The following is a 14019-nucleotide window of genomic DNA, read 5'->3' on the forward strand; positions in this document are numbered from 1 at the left end:
GTTAAAACACTGGGGTAAATCCTCAGTGAAAATGCACCATGAGTATTCTCCTCATTAGTCTCTGTTGGTCTGGTTCACACCTCATTGCCACCTCCATGCATTGCTATAGTTGGTCAATGGGGCCCCCCTTTAGTAGGTCAATGGGGGCCTTTCAGATCTGCATTATTGCTCTCAAAAAGAATAAGACTGGGTAATGGTCAACTAGGTAGATACTGAATCTTGTTACAGAAAACGTCAGAAAGAATGTAACTACTACCGGTTCTAAACAGCCATACTTTTGGCCCAGCCTGAAATGAGGTATTTGTCTTTCAGTAGCAGAATCTGTAGCATCTCTATCCATCCTGGACTCAGGGGTAGACGTAACATAGTAAATGTAAATCTGGAACACTCCAATTAGTATGACATGTTACGTTTCGTATGGTATGTATTAATTTGTGGATTTCCATCATCCATTTCGTATAATATGTTATGAATTACAATTCATATGATATGTTACAAATTGCAATTCGTACAATATGTTATGAATTGCAATTTGTTAGCTAGGTGGCTCAGTGGGTAATGCTAATGTTAGCTATATGGCTAACGTTAACTAGGCTAGGGGTTAAGGTTAGGGTTAAGGTTTGGATTTAGGTTAAAGGGTTAAAATTAGGGGAAGGGTTAGCTAGCATGCTAAGGAGTTGCTAAAAGTAGTAAGTAGTTGCAAAGTTGCTAATTAGACAAAATTCTAAAGTTGTCCGTGATGAGATTCAAACACGCAACCTTCGGGTTGCTAGACGTTCGCATTATACGCCTACCCATCCAGTATTATACTAATTTGAGTGTCCCGGATTTACATTTATTATGTCAGGTCTAATTGCCAACATATTGTGTTCTATACAGTTAAGACTTAATGCCCAGCAGCTACTGTGATAAATAGAATGGTGTGGTTGTGTGTGTGTATGTGTGCGTCTTTTATAATAAGTCTGTTCCGGGATCAATGCTGAGCATTCAGAGGAACATTAGCATACATGCAGTAATACAAATTAGGATAATTTCCTGTTAAAAAAAAAAAATCTGAAATGTGTTGTGTGTGAGGGCAAAGAGCGCGCGTTTAGAACTACAATCCCACAATGCAAAGAGCGCGCTGAAAAACGTGGGTACAGAGGTGTTGTGGATGGCAGGGGAAGCCAGGTTTGTTCTAACCGAGTGATGCGAATAGGCATTTGCTGCGATGGTCGGGGGGAAGGCTTCCACGAATCTGGAATCTCGTTGTCTGTATGCAGTAATTTGGCCGGGGGTGGTCGAGGGCAGCCTGAGTTGAGAGAAGTTAGACATGAACGCACAAATAAAACAATTTAATATCGAGTCTTTCAGCCAGTAAAACCCCAGCAAAGGAACTTTTGGAGTCGGTTTGACTGTTTCTTCGTGAGCTAATGGATTTATGAAAACGACGAACGGATCTTCTATCGCTTCTAAAATCTCTTAGAATTGAAGTGGGAATATTGCACACCTTTTCGTACCGAAAGGTACAACTAGACTTAATCACATTTTATAGTAGCTAATGTAGTCCTATCCTACATTTTTTTTCTTTCTACGTTTTTACCTTGTACATTTTGAAGGTCTGGGATTGGGGCAGACTTCTCCCTGGAGGAAGGTTTCTTTTGATGCTTTGCGCATTGTTTTCTTTTCTTTTGGGCAAGTTGGGTAAACGTGGGAAAAGTATAATATATTGTAAAAGTTTCTTCGTTTAATACCGCATATTTACGGGTTAAAATAAACTACGTTGGATATTCAAGCTTTTGTAAAAGAAAAAATTAACATCAAATCTCGGAGTACAACATTTTTCTACACTGGCAGTTTCGTCGCCTCTCGAGGGTTTTGTCAAAAAGGTAGGTTTTTTTTTTAAAGGTGTAAATTGGAATAATTTGTATTTACATGTTCGGCACAGCATGTGCTGCTAGAATTATTTTTAGTGAGGGAGACCTATCTAGCATTATTTAGATCAGTATCAGGTATCCACATTGTGACAGATGACTCTCAGAAAGAACATTTTTGTTTAACTTTTTTTTTTTAATTGCCTGTAACACTAGTCCCCCTCCTATATGGAGTCTGGACATATGTTTCTGGTTTGGAAACAAACCATGCACCAATGATGTGACTGGACTTTTATTTTCCCCTTCAAGTTTTTTATTTGACACATTTTAGAAAATTGCCTGTGTATTCGGTTGAAAATTTTACATTTGGTGATGGGTTTTGTAATTTAATTTGTTTGTCGTGCTTAATTCGTTTGGGAGAGCATTTGGAGTAGTGGGGGGTCAATAACCATCTGGAAGCTCAGTCACATCTTCAAACACTTGGAACATTGGGAGAATGTTGAGTATTTATTTGTTGTAATTTATTTTGTTGCTTTTCTGGTTGATCCCTTCAATTAGCCCTAACATAGGCCTACATTAGGATTTAAGTTCCCCTTCCTCAGTATGACATGCATAATGTTACACCTTTGGTTAGAGGGTTTTTATCAGTTTGCATTTTCAATTAAGAAATATTATGGCGTGGTGGCTATGCAGTGTATTTACTGTTTTTGTAATGTTTATTTTGAAAATGTTTGTCATTCCCTTTTTGTTAGATATATTGCCTTTACCGCCGTCACCTGTGTTCCTGGCTAATTAAAAGCTTCAAGTCAGTGCTTGTTTTGACATAACACGTTTGCACAAGATTTTGCTTGAGTCTGTCTTCAAAATAGCCCATAATTTGAAATTAACTTCTGAAGAAAACAAAAAAAGTGTTCTTTGCATTATTTATTTACCTCAGATTGGAATTAGGTACCCTTCTGCTTTAAAATATCGATACTTTTTAGGGTTTCTAGGATCACACCCCCCTGCTCTCTCTAGCCTATAGTACTCTTATCTTTAATCGCCAACATTTCCAGTGGTCGTCAGTAGGGCCTAGCCATCCTAACATTCCCAAACTTTTCAAGAGGGAGGGATCCTGATTTATACCAGCCAAATCCCTACGCCTTCTCCTTCAGATTCAGTCTTTTTTTAGATCGTTTTTAAGGAAAGATGCTTTAGTACTCGCTTGTTTGTTTCACATAACTCTCAAAGGCTCCTGGGAATAAGCTTAGTCAACTAAATTGACTTCCATGAATGCACATGTCGAGTGTTTACAACGTGAAACAAATAAGATCAAGAGCATATTGATTGGAAGATGCTTTTTTGCTGTGAAATAATACTACTTAGAAGTATCAGTTACAGGGTTTTGATTTCAGGCTGTCTGTTTCCCCAAGTAGTAAGCATACTTACTGGGAGAATGGTACATAGTGTACAATGCAAACAGGTAACTGTTCTGCTTGCAGATTCATTCTTGCTTGTGGCTCTTTGTGAAAACAACTGAGATCTATCTATGTGGTGTGAGGAAAGTAGATTTCCCCATCACTTTTTATAGTGCACACCTCTGAAACTACACTGAGCAGAAATATAAATGCTTAATGTGAAGTGTTGGTCCCATGTTTCATGAACTTAAATAAAAGATCCCAGAAATATTCCATACTCACAAAAATATTATTTCTCATTTTGTGCACAGATTTGTGCACAGATTATTATTTTGCTATGATAATCCATCCACCTGACAGGTGTGGCATAGCAAACGGCATGATCATTACATGGGTGCACCTCGTGATGGGGACAATAAGGCCACTAAAATATGCAGTTTTGTCACATACAATAACGCCAGAGATGTATCAAGATTTGAGGGAGCGTGCGATTGGTTACTGCAGGAATGTCCACCAGAGCTGTTGCCAGAGAATTGAATGTCTACCATAAGCCGTCTCCAACGTCAATTTAGAGAATTTGGCAGTAGGTCCAAACGGCCTCACAACCGCAAACCACATGTATGGTGTTGTGTGGGCGATCATTTTGCTGATGTCAATGCTGTGAACAGAATGCCCCATGGTGTTATGGTATGGGCAGACATAAGCTACGAACAACCAACACAATTGCATTTTATCAACGGCAATTTGAATGCACAGAGATACCGTGACAAGATCCTGAGGCCCATTGTTGTACCATTAATCTGCCACCACCACCTCGTGTCTCAGCATGATAATGCACGGCCCCATGTCGCAAGATTCTGTACACAATTCCTGGAAGCTAAACCTGTCCCAGTTCTTGCATGGCCTGCAAACTCACCAGACATGCCACCAATTGACCGTGTTTGGGATGCTTTGGATCAACGTGTACGACAGCGTGTTCCAGTTCCCGCTAATATCCAGCAACTTTGCACAGCCATTGAAGAGGGGTGGGACAACATTCCACAGACAAATCAACAGCCTGTTCAACTCTATGCAAAGGAGATGTCGCACTGCATGAGGCAAATGGTAGTCACACCAGATACTGACTGGTTTTCTGATCCTTGCCCATACTTTATTTTTTTAAAGGTATATGTGACCAACATATGTGTTTCTGTATTCCCAGTCATGTGAAATCCATAAATTATGGCCTAATTTATTTGTTTAAATTGACTGATTACTTTATATGAACTGTAACTTAGTAAAATATTTTAAATTGTTGCATTTTAGTTTTGTTCAGTATAAATTAAATCATGTGTCCACCCCAAAAGCCTGCTTTGCCAATTCAGTGTTGCTAATGCTGACTTTGTATGGAAGCAGGTTTAGAATGGTAGTGTCAATGAGCCTACAAAGTTACTATCAAGTTGGTTTTAAATGAGAGGGAGAAGATGGATGGTTGAGCTAAGCGGCATTCCCTTAGGGAGTTTACCAGAAAAAAAAGTTGTTCTGTTGAGCTGTAGGAAAGGAAGTGAGGAATTGTCCTGCCCTGTAATTTACTAGGCTGCTGGGTTGGCACAGAGTTATTGTAGCTTACTGTTTCTCTGGAAAGTTGTTTCAGTGATTTAATAATAGTTTGTGGTGAAATGTGGCATTGAATAACTTAACCTACATTGGAGAATCTTACCTGTAATTTATATGAAAAATAGACTGAAGTTATACATCTTTTGAAATGGAGATCACCTTGTTACAATACTTGATGCACATGCATAGTAACTAAACAACATATTTAGAAACTTGGAAGAATTCAGTCCTTTTTTTATTTTTATTCATTTTTACTTTACCAGGGAAGACACATTGAGACGTAGGCCTATTTTTCAAAATGTGCCCTGCATATGTGTGTATGTATTGTATTGTGCAGGGCACATTTTGAAAAATAGGCCTACGTCTCAATGTGTCTTCCCTGGTAAAGTAAAAATGAATAAAAATAAAAAAAGGACTGAATTCTTCCAAGTTTCTAAATATGTTGTCAAAATCAATGAGTGAGTAGGTGTGTCCAAACTTTTGACTGGTACTAGACATGCATACATACATACATACATACATGCATACATGCATACATGCATACATACATGCATGCATACATACATGCATGCATACAGTTGAAGTCGGAAGTTTACATACACCTTAGCCAAATACATTTAAACTCAGTTTTTCACAATTCCTGAAATGTAATCCTAGTACAAATTCCCTGTCTTAGGTCAGTTAGGATCACCAATTTATTTTAAGAATGTGAAATGGCAGAATAAAAGTAGAGAATTATTTATTTCAGCTTTTATTTCTTTCATCACATTCCCAGTGGGTCAGAAGTTTACATACACTCAATTAGTATTTGGTAACATTGTCTGTTTTTATTTATTTTATCTGTTATTCTACCAGTTAAGTTGACTGAGAACACGTTCTCATTTGCAGCCACGACCTGGGGAATAGTTACAGGGGAGAGGGGGATGAATGAGCCAATTGTAAACTGGGGATTATTAGGTGACCATGATGGTTTGAGGGCCAGATTGGGAATTTAGCCAGGACACCGGGGTTAACAACCCTACTCTTACGATAAGTGCCATGGGATCTTTAATGACCTTAGAGTCAGGACACCCGTTTAAGGTCCCATCCGAAAGACGGCACCCTACACAGGGCAGTGTCCCCAATCACTGCCATGCGGCATTGGGACATTTCTTTTAGACCAGAGGAAAGAGTGCCTCCTACTGGCCCTCCAACACCACTTCCAGCAGCATCTGGTCTCCCATCCAGGAACTGACCAGGACCAACCCTTCTTAGATTCAGAAGCAAGCCAGCTGTGGTATGCAGGGTGGTATGCTGCTGGCAAACCTTTCTGTAACCTTTCTGGCGCAGGTGTTCCGCTAGCGATCCACCTCAACATCCTGTGAAATTGCAGAGCGTGAAATTCAAATGATAGAAATATTTAACATTCATGAAAATACAAGTGTCATACGTCAAAATAAACTTCTTGTTAATCCAGCTGCTGTGTCAGATTTCAAAAAGGCTTTACGGTGAAAGCACATCATGCGATTATCTGAGGTCTAGCGCCCCTCATACAAAAGCATGGGAAAAAATTTAAACCAAGGCAGGTGCGCCATGAAAGTCAGAAATAGTGATATAATAAATGCCTTACCTTTGAAGCTCTTCTTCTGTTGGCACTCCAAAAGGTCCTTTTGTTCAATGAAGTCCATTATATCCCCAAACACTCAGTTTAGCTGGTGCGCTTCATTCAATACTCCACCGGTTTCCCTCCTTCAAAATGCATACAAAATTAATCCCAAACATTACCAATGAACTTCTCCAAACAAGTCAAACAATGTTTATAATCAAACCTCCGGTACCCTAATCGGTAAATAAACGATAACATTTAAGACAGAGAATCGTTATTGTCTTTACCGGAGATTTAAAAAAACAAAGAACGTGCTCTCATCCACGCACATGGAAACACTACAGCCAAAATGGCAGCCACTTAGAAAAACTACAAATTCTAACTCATTTTTTTCAAAAACAACCCTGAAACTCTTTCTAAAGACTGACATATAGTGGAAGCCCTAGGAACTGCAATCTGGGAGGTTTTCGCCTCAGAAATAACATGACAGCCATTGGAAAAGTGGTAGGCTGAACATTTTTTGGGGGATGGTTTGTCCTCAGGTTTTCGCCTGCCATATCTGTTCTGTTATACTCATTACTCATTATTTTACTTTAGAGTTTTCTATCCAAATCTACCAATTATATGCATATCCTAGCTTCTGGGCCTGAGTAACATGCAGTTTTCTTTGGGCATGCTTTTCATCCAGATTTCAAAATACTGCCCCCTAGCCCGAAGAGATTAAATTGCTTAACTTGGGTCAAACATTTCGGGTAGCCTTCCACAAGCTTCCCACAATAAGTTGGGTGAATTTTGGCCCATTCCTGCTGACAGAGCGGGTGTAACTGAGTCAGGTTTGTAGGCCTTGCCCGCACACACCTTTTCAGTTCTGTCCACAAATTTTCTGATTGAGGTCAGGGCTTTGTGATGGCCACTCCAATACCTTGACTTTGTTGTCCTTAAGCCATTTTGCCACAACTTTGGAAGTCTGCTTGGGGTCATTGTCCATTTGGAAGACCCATTTGCAACCAAGCTTTAGCTTCCTGACTGATGTCTTGAGATGTTGCTTCAATATATCCACACAATTTTCCATCCTCATGAAGCCATCTATTTTGTGAAGTGCATCAGTCCCTCTTACAGCAAAGCACCCCCACAACATGATGCTGCCACCCCTGTGCTTCACAGTTGGGATGGTGTTCTTCGGCTTGCAAGCCTCCCCCTTTTTCCTCCAAACATAACGATGCTCATTATGGCCAAACAGTTCTATTTTGGTTTCATCAGACCAGAGGACATTTCTCCAAAAGTACAATCTTTGGCCCCATGTGCAGTTGCAAACCGTAGTCTGGCTTTGTTATGGAGGTTTTGGAGCAGTGGCTTCTTCCTTGCTGAGCGGCCTTTCAGGGTATGTCAATATAGGACTCGTTTTACTGTGGATATAGATACTTTTGTACCTGTTTCCTCCAGCATCTTCACAAGGTCCTTTGCTTTTGTTCTGGGATTGATTTGCACTTTTCACACCAAAGTACGCTCATCTCTAGGAGACAGAACGCGTCTCCTTCCTGAGCGGTATGACGGCTGCGTGGTCCCATGGTGTTTATACTTGCATACTGTTGTTTGTACAGATGAACGTGTCACCTTCAGGCATTTGGAAACTGCTCCCAAGATGAACCAGACTTGTGGAGGTCTACACTTTTTTTTGGCTGATTTCTTTTTGCTTGACATCATGGGAAAATCAAGAGGCACTGAGTTTGAAGGTAGGCCTTGAAATACATCCACAGGTACACTTCCAATTCAGTCAAATGATGTCACTTACCCTGTCAGAAGCCTCTAAAGCCATGACATCATTTTCTGAAATTTTCCAAGCTGTTTAAAGGCACAGTCAACTTAGTGTATGTATACTTCTGACCCACTGGAATTGTGATACAATGAAATAATCTGTCTGTAAGCAATTGTCGGGAAAATTACTTGTCATGCACAAAGTAGATGTCCTAACCGACTTGCCAAAACTATAGTTTGTTAACAAGACATTTGTGGAGTGGTTGAAAAATGAGTTATAATGACTCCATCCTAAGTGTGTGTACCATCAAAAGTTTGGACACCTACTCACTCATTCCAGGGTTTTTCTTTATTTGTACTTTTTCCTATAATAATAGTGAAGACAACTATGAAATAACACACATGGAATCATGTCGTAACCAAAAGTGTTAAACAAATCAAAATATGTTTTATATTTGAGATTCTTCAAAGCCACCCTTTGCCTTGATGACAGCTTTGCACACTTGGCGTTCTTTCAACCAGCTTCATGAGGTAGTCACCTGGAATGCATTTCAATTAACAGGTGTGCCTTGTTAATTTGTGGAAACTGGTTATCGTGCGGACCACAACGGGAAAGGAATATTCAGAGTTACCTCTGCTGCAGAGGATAAGTTCATTCGAGTTAACTGCACATCAGATTGCAGCCCAAATAAATGCTTCATAGAGTAACAGACAGCTCAACATCAACTGTTCAGAGGAGACTGCATGAATCAGGTATTCATGGTCAAATTGCTGCAAAGAAACCACTACTACAGGCCACCAATAAGAAAAATATGCTTGCTTGGGCCAAGAAACACGAGCAGTGGATATTAGGCCGGTGGAAATCTGTCCTTTGGTCTGATGAGTGCAAATTTGAGGTTTTTGGTTCCAACCACCGTGTCTTTGTGAGACGCAGAGTAGGTGAACAGATGATCGCCGCATGTATGGATCCCCTCGTGAAGCACGGAGGAGTGGTGTGGGCGTGCTTTGCTGGTGACACTGTCAGTGATTTATTTAGGATTCAAGGCACACTTAACCAGCATGGCTACCACAGCATTCTGAAGCGATATGCCATCCCATCCGGTTTGCCCTTTCTTCCACTATCATTTGTTTTTCAACAGGACAATGACCCAACACACCTCCAGGCTGTGTAAGGGCTATTTGACCAAGAAGGAGAGTGATGGACTGCTGCATCAGATGACCTGGCCTCCACAATCACCCGACCTCACCCCAATTGAGATGGTTTGGGATGAGGTGGACTGCAGGGGGAAGGAAAAGCAGCCAACAAGTGCTTAGCATATGTGGGAATTCCTTTAAGACTGCATTCCATGTGAAGCTGGTTGAGAGAATGGCAAGTGTGTAAAACAGTCAAGGCAAAGGGTGCAGATTTACCTAGTTAGATGGAATTTTTAAACAAATAGGGATTAATGTATAGATCTGTGGGTCTTTTAGCGAAGTCCAGCCAACCTTTTGATGCAGTGACGTGTATCGAAACTGTCACCTGTGACGAAACGAATGGCATTAACGTAGCTTGGGTCCAGTTTAGAGAAAGGCACAATCTGTTTCTGTAGAAATAGCCAACTTTAAATCTTAGCTTCTTAACCAGCTCATATGTTTATGATTTTTTTTAACGTCAAATCCATATCAATCCAAGTACCTAAGTATTTATATGCTGGAACATGTTCAATTGGAGAACCATCTAATAAGTGAACATGTTGTTCATCTGAAACATTCTTACGAGAGTTTAAATGGCTATAAAATCTTTCTTGTAGTTCTAACACAACCAGATCAACAGTCGGCAATGGCATACTTAATGGTGAAAAGCAGACTAAACACATCTGACTGCTGCCGACTTGTGAAAGCAGCTTAACTGGATGGAATGGGCAAACTGAGTAAGGCCCCTAAATTGAACTTCCATGGAGAGAAGCTTGGTGTGTCTGCTCCGTAGACTGGCTCTGGGAGGGGAGAAATGAGTGGGGTTGGACTACAGAATCTAACAGAGCTAAGGAATTGAATGCATGGATGGATACAGTAATTATGGGGCCATGCTTGGGCTTATACCCTGTCTCTCTACATGTTTAAATTCAACTTTATATTATAAAAAATATGCCATTTAGCAGACCCTTTTATCCAAAGCGACTTACTCATGCTTTGTGAAGGCAGATCTCGTCGCATTCTGATTGCTAAAACGTTTACAAATTTCTCTTGTCTCTATCAAAACTCACAACTCTTGTGTGACCTGCATTACACATTGATCCAGCAGCTCATCTCTGTCTCAAATGTGACTCCGTGTGGATTCAGTGTGATTGTATGTTCAGTAGAGGCTATGTGACACGATAAGCTGGGACCCCACACCTATTGTTTGAGAGAAAATGTTTTTGTTTACTTGGATAAGTGTCTACTTACACTAAAAGTAATTGTATTCTAGCAGCCTTACGGACTCGATTCAAGAACACATTTAACAATGCTAGTGTCAACTGCCAGAGACCACATCTCTTGTGACTGTGTATTTATTTCCAAACCCTGTTGCACAACATCTATGAGATGAGGGTATTTTACAACTCAAGCGGTGCTGCAGATGCGTAATGCTTATGTCAATATCCGTAGTTGTCAGAGATGGTGAGAATAAATTAACTGAACGTCTTGTTTGTTTTGTGTGCTTTTCTCAAAAGGTACCTGAGGAGTCTAGTGGACCACAAGATTAAAAGTGTTTATTAATGTCAATAATTCCTTTTTGGAATAGTTGTTTCTGATTATATAATATTCAGAAAACATTAATTTAACCATTTGTGTGTTTTGTGCGGAATGTTTTTAGCGTAGGCCTACAGTAAAAATGCAGGTTGCACTTGACAAACTTGGAAATGGGCGTTGCGTTATATTTCACACTGACGACATCATTGGTTCCCTCATCATGGAGAGTTGTGTAGTGATGAGCGCTCAGGGAACGTGGTTGGCCGTGTGCTGTGCGGACTTCCTTCTGTTTGGCAGCTGAAGTGGATTCTTGGAGCCTGACCAGGCACTGACTCACTGCTTACGGTTCTGTGCCGGAACACTAGGCCATTCTTGGAAAGTGAAATTGAATTTATTTTGACGACAGTACAAGGAACATGTTTAAGTGGAAGACCATTCAGACTTTGCCCATCATTATTGCCTGTTAGACAGCCAATCTGTTAACTCATATGGATGACCTGACCTGCCCTGGACGTTTCCCGTTTTTTGTTTGGATCTATAGATTTTACTCCTACATGCTTTTACATCAGTGAACTATGTAGACTATTTTCATATATGCATCCAATATCATGTATATTGCTGATTTGATTCCAAAGATGCTAATGCTTGTTACTTTAGGCAAAATGTATGTGGACTTCATTGTTTTCGAATAGGCATGTTCTCAGAATCCAGCACACTACAACAACTTGACAGGGATGAGAACAAGTTGTGGTTGGAGATTGCGCTGGGGTTGGGGCCAAACCAACTCTTGGGTGATAGATCTGTGAGTGTAAAAAAAAATATATATATTATTATGGCTTGGCTGCCTCTCTACAGGGGTGTCACGTAACAGCCCTTAGTTTTTGGGTCCTTAACAAATGCCTCGGGGGATTATGGGGGTGAGGGGCAAGTGTTAATCTCTTTGGCCAGATGGTGTAGGGGTGAGCAGATATGCATGTGAGGGTCACCCACAGCAGTGTGCCAATTTACAACATACGTCCCCAGCTTCAATTGGCTATCAACAGCCATGGGGGAGCAAGTCTGTCACATGAGCTCTGCCTGCCCAGTTATCTCTTGTATCCTCTCTTTATTCTTATATATTGTTTCCTCCTTGTTGTATCATGGCAACAAAGATTGTTGCCTTTTTTAGAACAAGCTTATTTAAAGTTACTGCTTGTAAAGAAAGGTGTTTTAGCTACTCTTTGCATATAAATACTTAAACAACTTTCTTTAGAACTAGGGAATACAATTTCACTTGTTTATTCAGGTATTCCAAAACAATCTGATGCATGCTTTGTATTTTCTTATCACACAGGGAGTATCTGCACATGAAAAAAATGCAAACACCAACCTTAATTCAAAAACCTACTTTTTTATCAAACAACAATGGAAAATCTCTTGTACTTGTTACACTGAACAAAAATATAAACGCAACATGTAAAGTGTTTGTCCCATGTTTCGGGGGCTGAAGTGAAAGATCCCAGAAGATGTTCATGTACACAAAGCTTTATTTCTCTCAAATTTTGTGCACAAATTTGTTTACATTCCAATAAGTGAGCATTTCTCATTTGTCAAGATAATCCATCCACCTGACAGGTGGGGCATATCAAGAAGCTGATTTAAACAGCATGATAATAGCTAGTGATGCACCGAGATTATATTTTTTCTGATTCTGATATTTTCCTCGCTCAACAAAACTATACCGATATTTAAAATGTTAGTGACCTTTATAAGCATTCTAGTACAGTTAAATAGTTAGACCGCTGCGTCCATGTGTGTGCGTTAAGGCGCTGCATCTCAGTGCAAGAGGTGTCACTACAATCCCTGGTTCGAATCCAGGCTGTATCACATCCGGCCATGATTGGGAGTCCCATACGGCGGCACACAATTGGCCCAGCGTCGACCGGGGTAGGCCATCATTGTAAATAAGAATTTGTTCTTAACTGACTTGCCTAGTTAAATAAAGGTTACACACACACCACACTGACAAAAGTTATTTTGTTGGCATTTACGTATGTCCCCATTACCAGAAATGGTATACTGGTAAAGTTGTCACGCGCACCTGCAGTGCTGGTCATTTAAAAAAATGCTAGCTAGCTCATGGATGCAAACAATGTTCTTCCCCCAAACATAGCAAAACGACATCTGTTTCAGTAGCTATAGTTAGCTAGCTAACTTTATAGCTAGGTGTCATCTAAAATAACCCTTCGATTTAATGGTCGGCCCCATCTATGTGAAGCTAGCCACAATAGTGGACTTTGCAGTTAGCCTTAAAAATAAGTGTCATTGACAGTGATGCAAATGAATACAAATACTAGAATTATGCCATAATTGAATAGATCATGCTAAACGAGGTTGGAATGTTATATAAAATGAGGACAATTTTGTTAGTTCGACAATCTGAAATCACACTGGATGTATTATTCTTTAGAATTGCATTGAGGGCATACTTATTTCACTGTACAGCCTTACCTATGGATTGTGGATCAATGACATGGGGTATCAGTCTACTCAGTGACACCCAGAGAACATTAGTGCCGTAGCTCTTATTGCGGGACTCTGAAACAACTGTGAACTGATCCACATTTATTGTCAATCTATGTGTATTGAACACTATTCCCAAGGGAAAACAATACTGCGTGGATGTTTTGGAGTCTAACTCTGAGGAGGACGTTGTGAAAAAATATCTTGGGTATTGACTAGACTGATACCCCATTTTAATTGATCCCCAATCGTGAAAGCTGTACAGTGCAATATGAATGTCAATACACAATAGGCTGACTGGGGAGGTGATTTCACACAGTCACAATCCTGCGATAAGAGCTACAACGCTAATATTTGCATAAACTCTTCAGTTGTGTTCTGTGGGTGTCACCGAGTAGACCAGTGGTTACCAACCTTTTCTGAGACAAGATAACTTTTGCAGTCAAAAAGCAAGCTGAGATCTACTGCTCAGATATTTTTTTTACATTAACCTCACACAAACAGTTTTGTAGGTATGAGGTTTGGGCAGTAGGCCTAATACATTATCACCGCATATTAGATGTATGATTGGCCTGCCAATATTGTTTATCAGACCATATTATATTTCAAAACTCGAGCTTTG

General features: G+C 40.1%; 1 protein-coding gene across 10 annotated transcripts in view; it reads left to right on the forward strand.

The window, feature by feature from the left end:
- The first annotated feature begins 1102 nt into the window (after positions 1 to 1102).
- The window catches only part of LOC112248453 (fibroblast growth factor receptor 1-A-like), a 45856-nt gene continuing 32939 nt past the window's right edge, over positions 1103 to 14019 (forward strand). For 7 of the 10 annotated variants that reach the window (XM_042320535.1, XM_042320541.1, XM_042320542.1 and 4 more), the window contains exon 1: positions 1178 to 1868. The gene's annotated coding sequence lies outside the window, so the exon portion shown is untranslated. The other 3 variants (XM_042320539.1, XM_042320537.1, XM_042320536.1) reach the window with 2 other exon arrangements.

The sequence above is a fragment of the Oncorhynchus tshawytscha genome, linkage group LG04 (genome assembly GCF_018296145.1).
Source record: "Oncorhynchus tshawytscha isolate Ot180627B linkage group LG04, Otsh_v2.0, whole genome shotgun sequence".
NCBI lineage: Eukaryota > Metazoa > Chordata > Actinopteri > Salmoniformes > Salmonidae > Oncorhynchus > Oncorhynchus tshawytscha.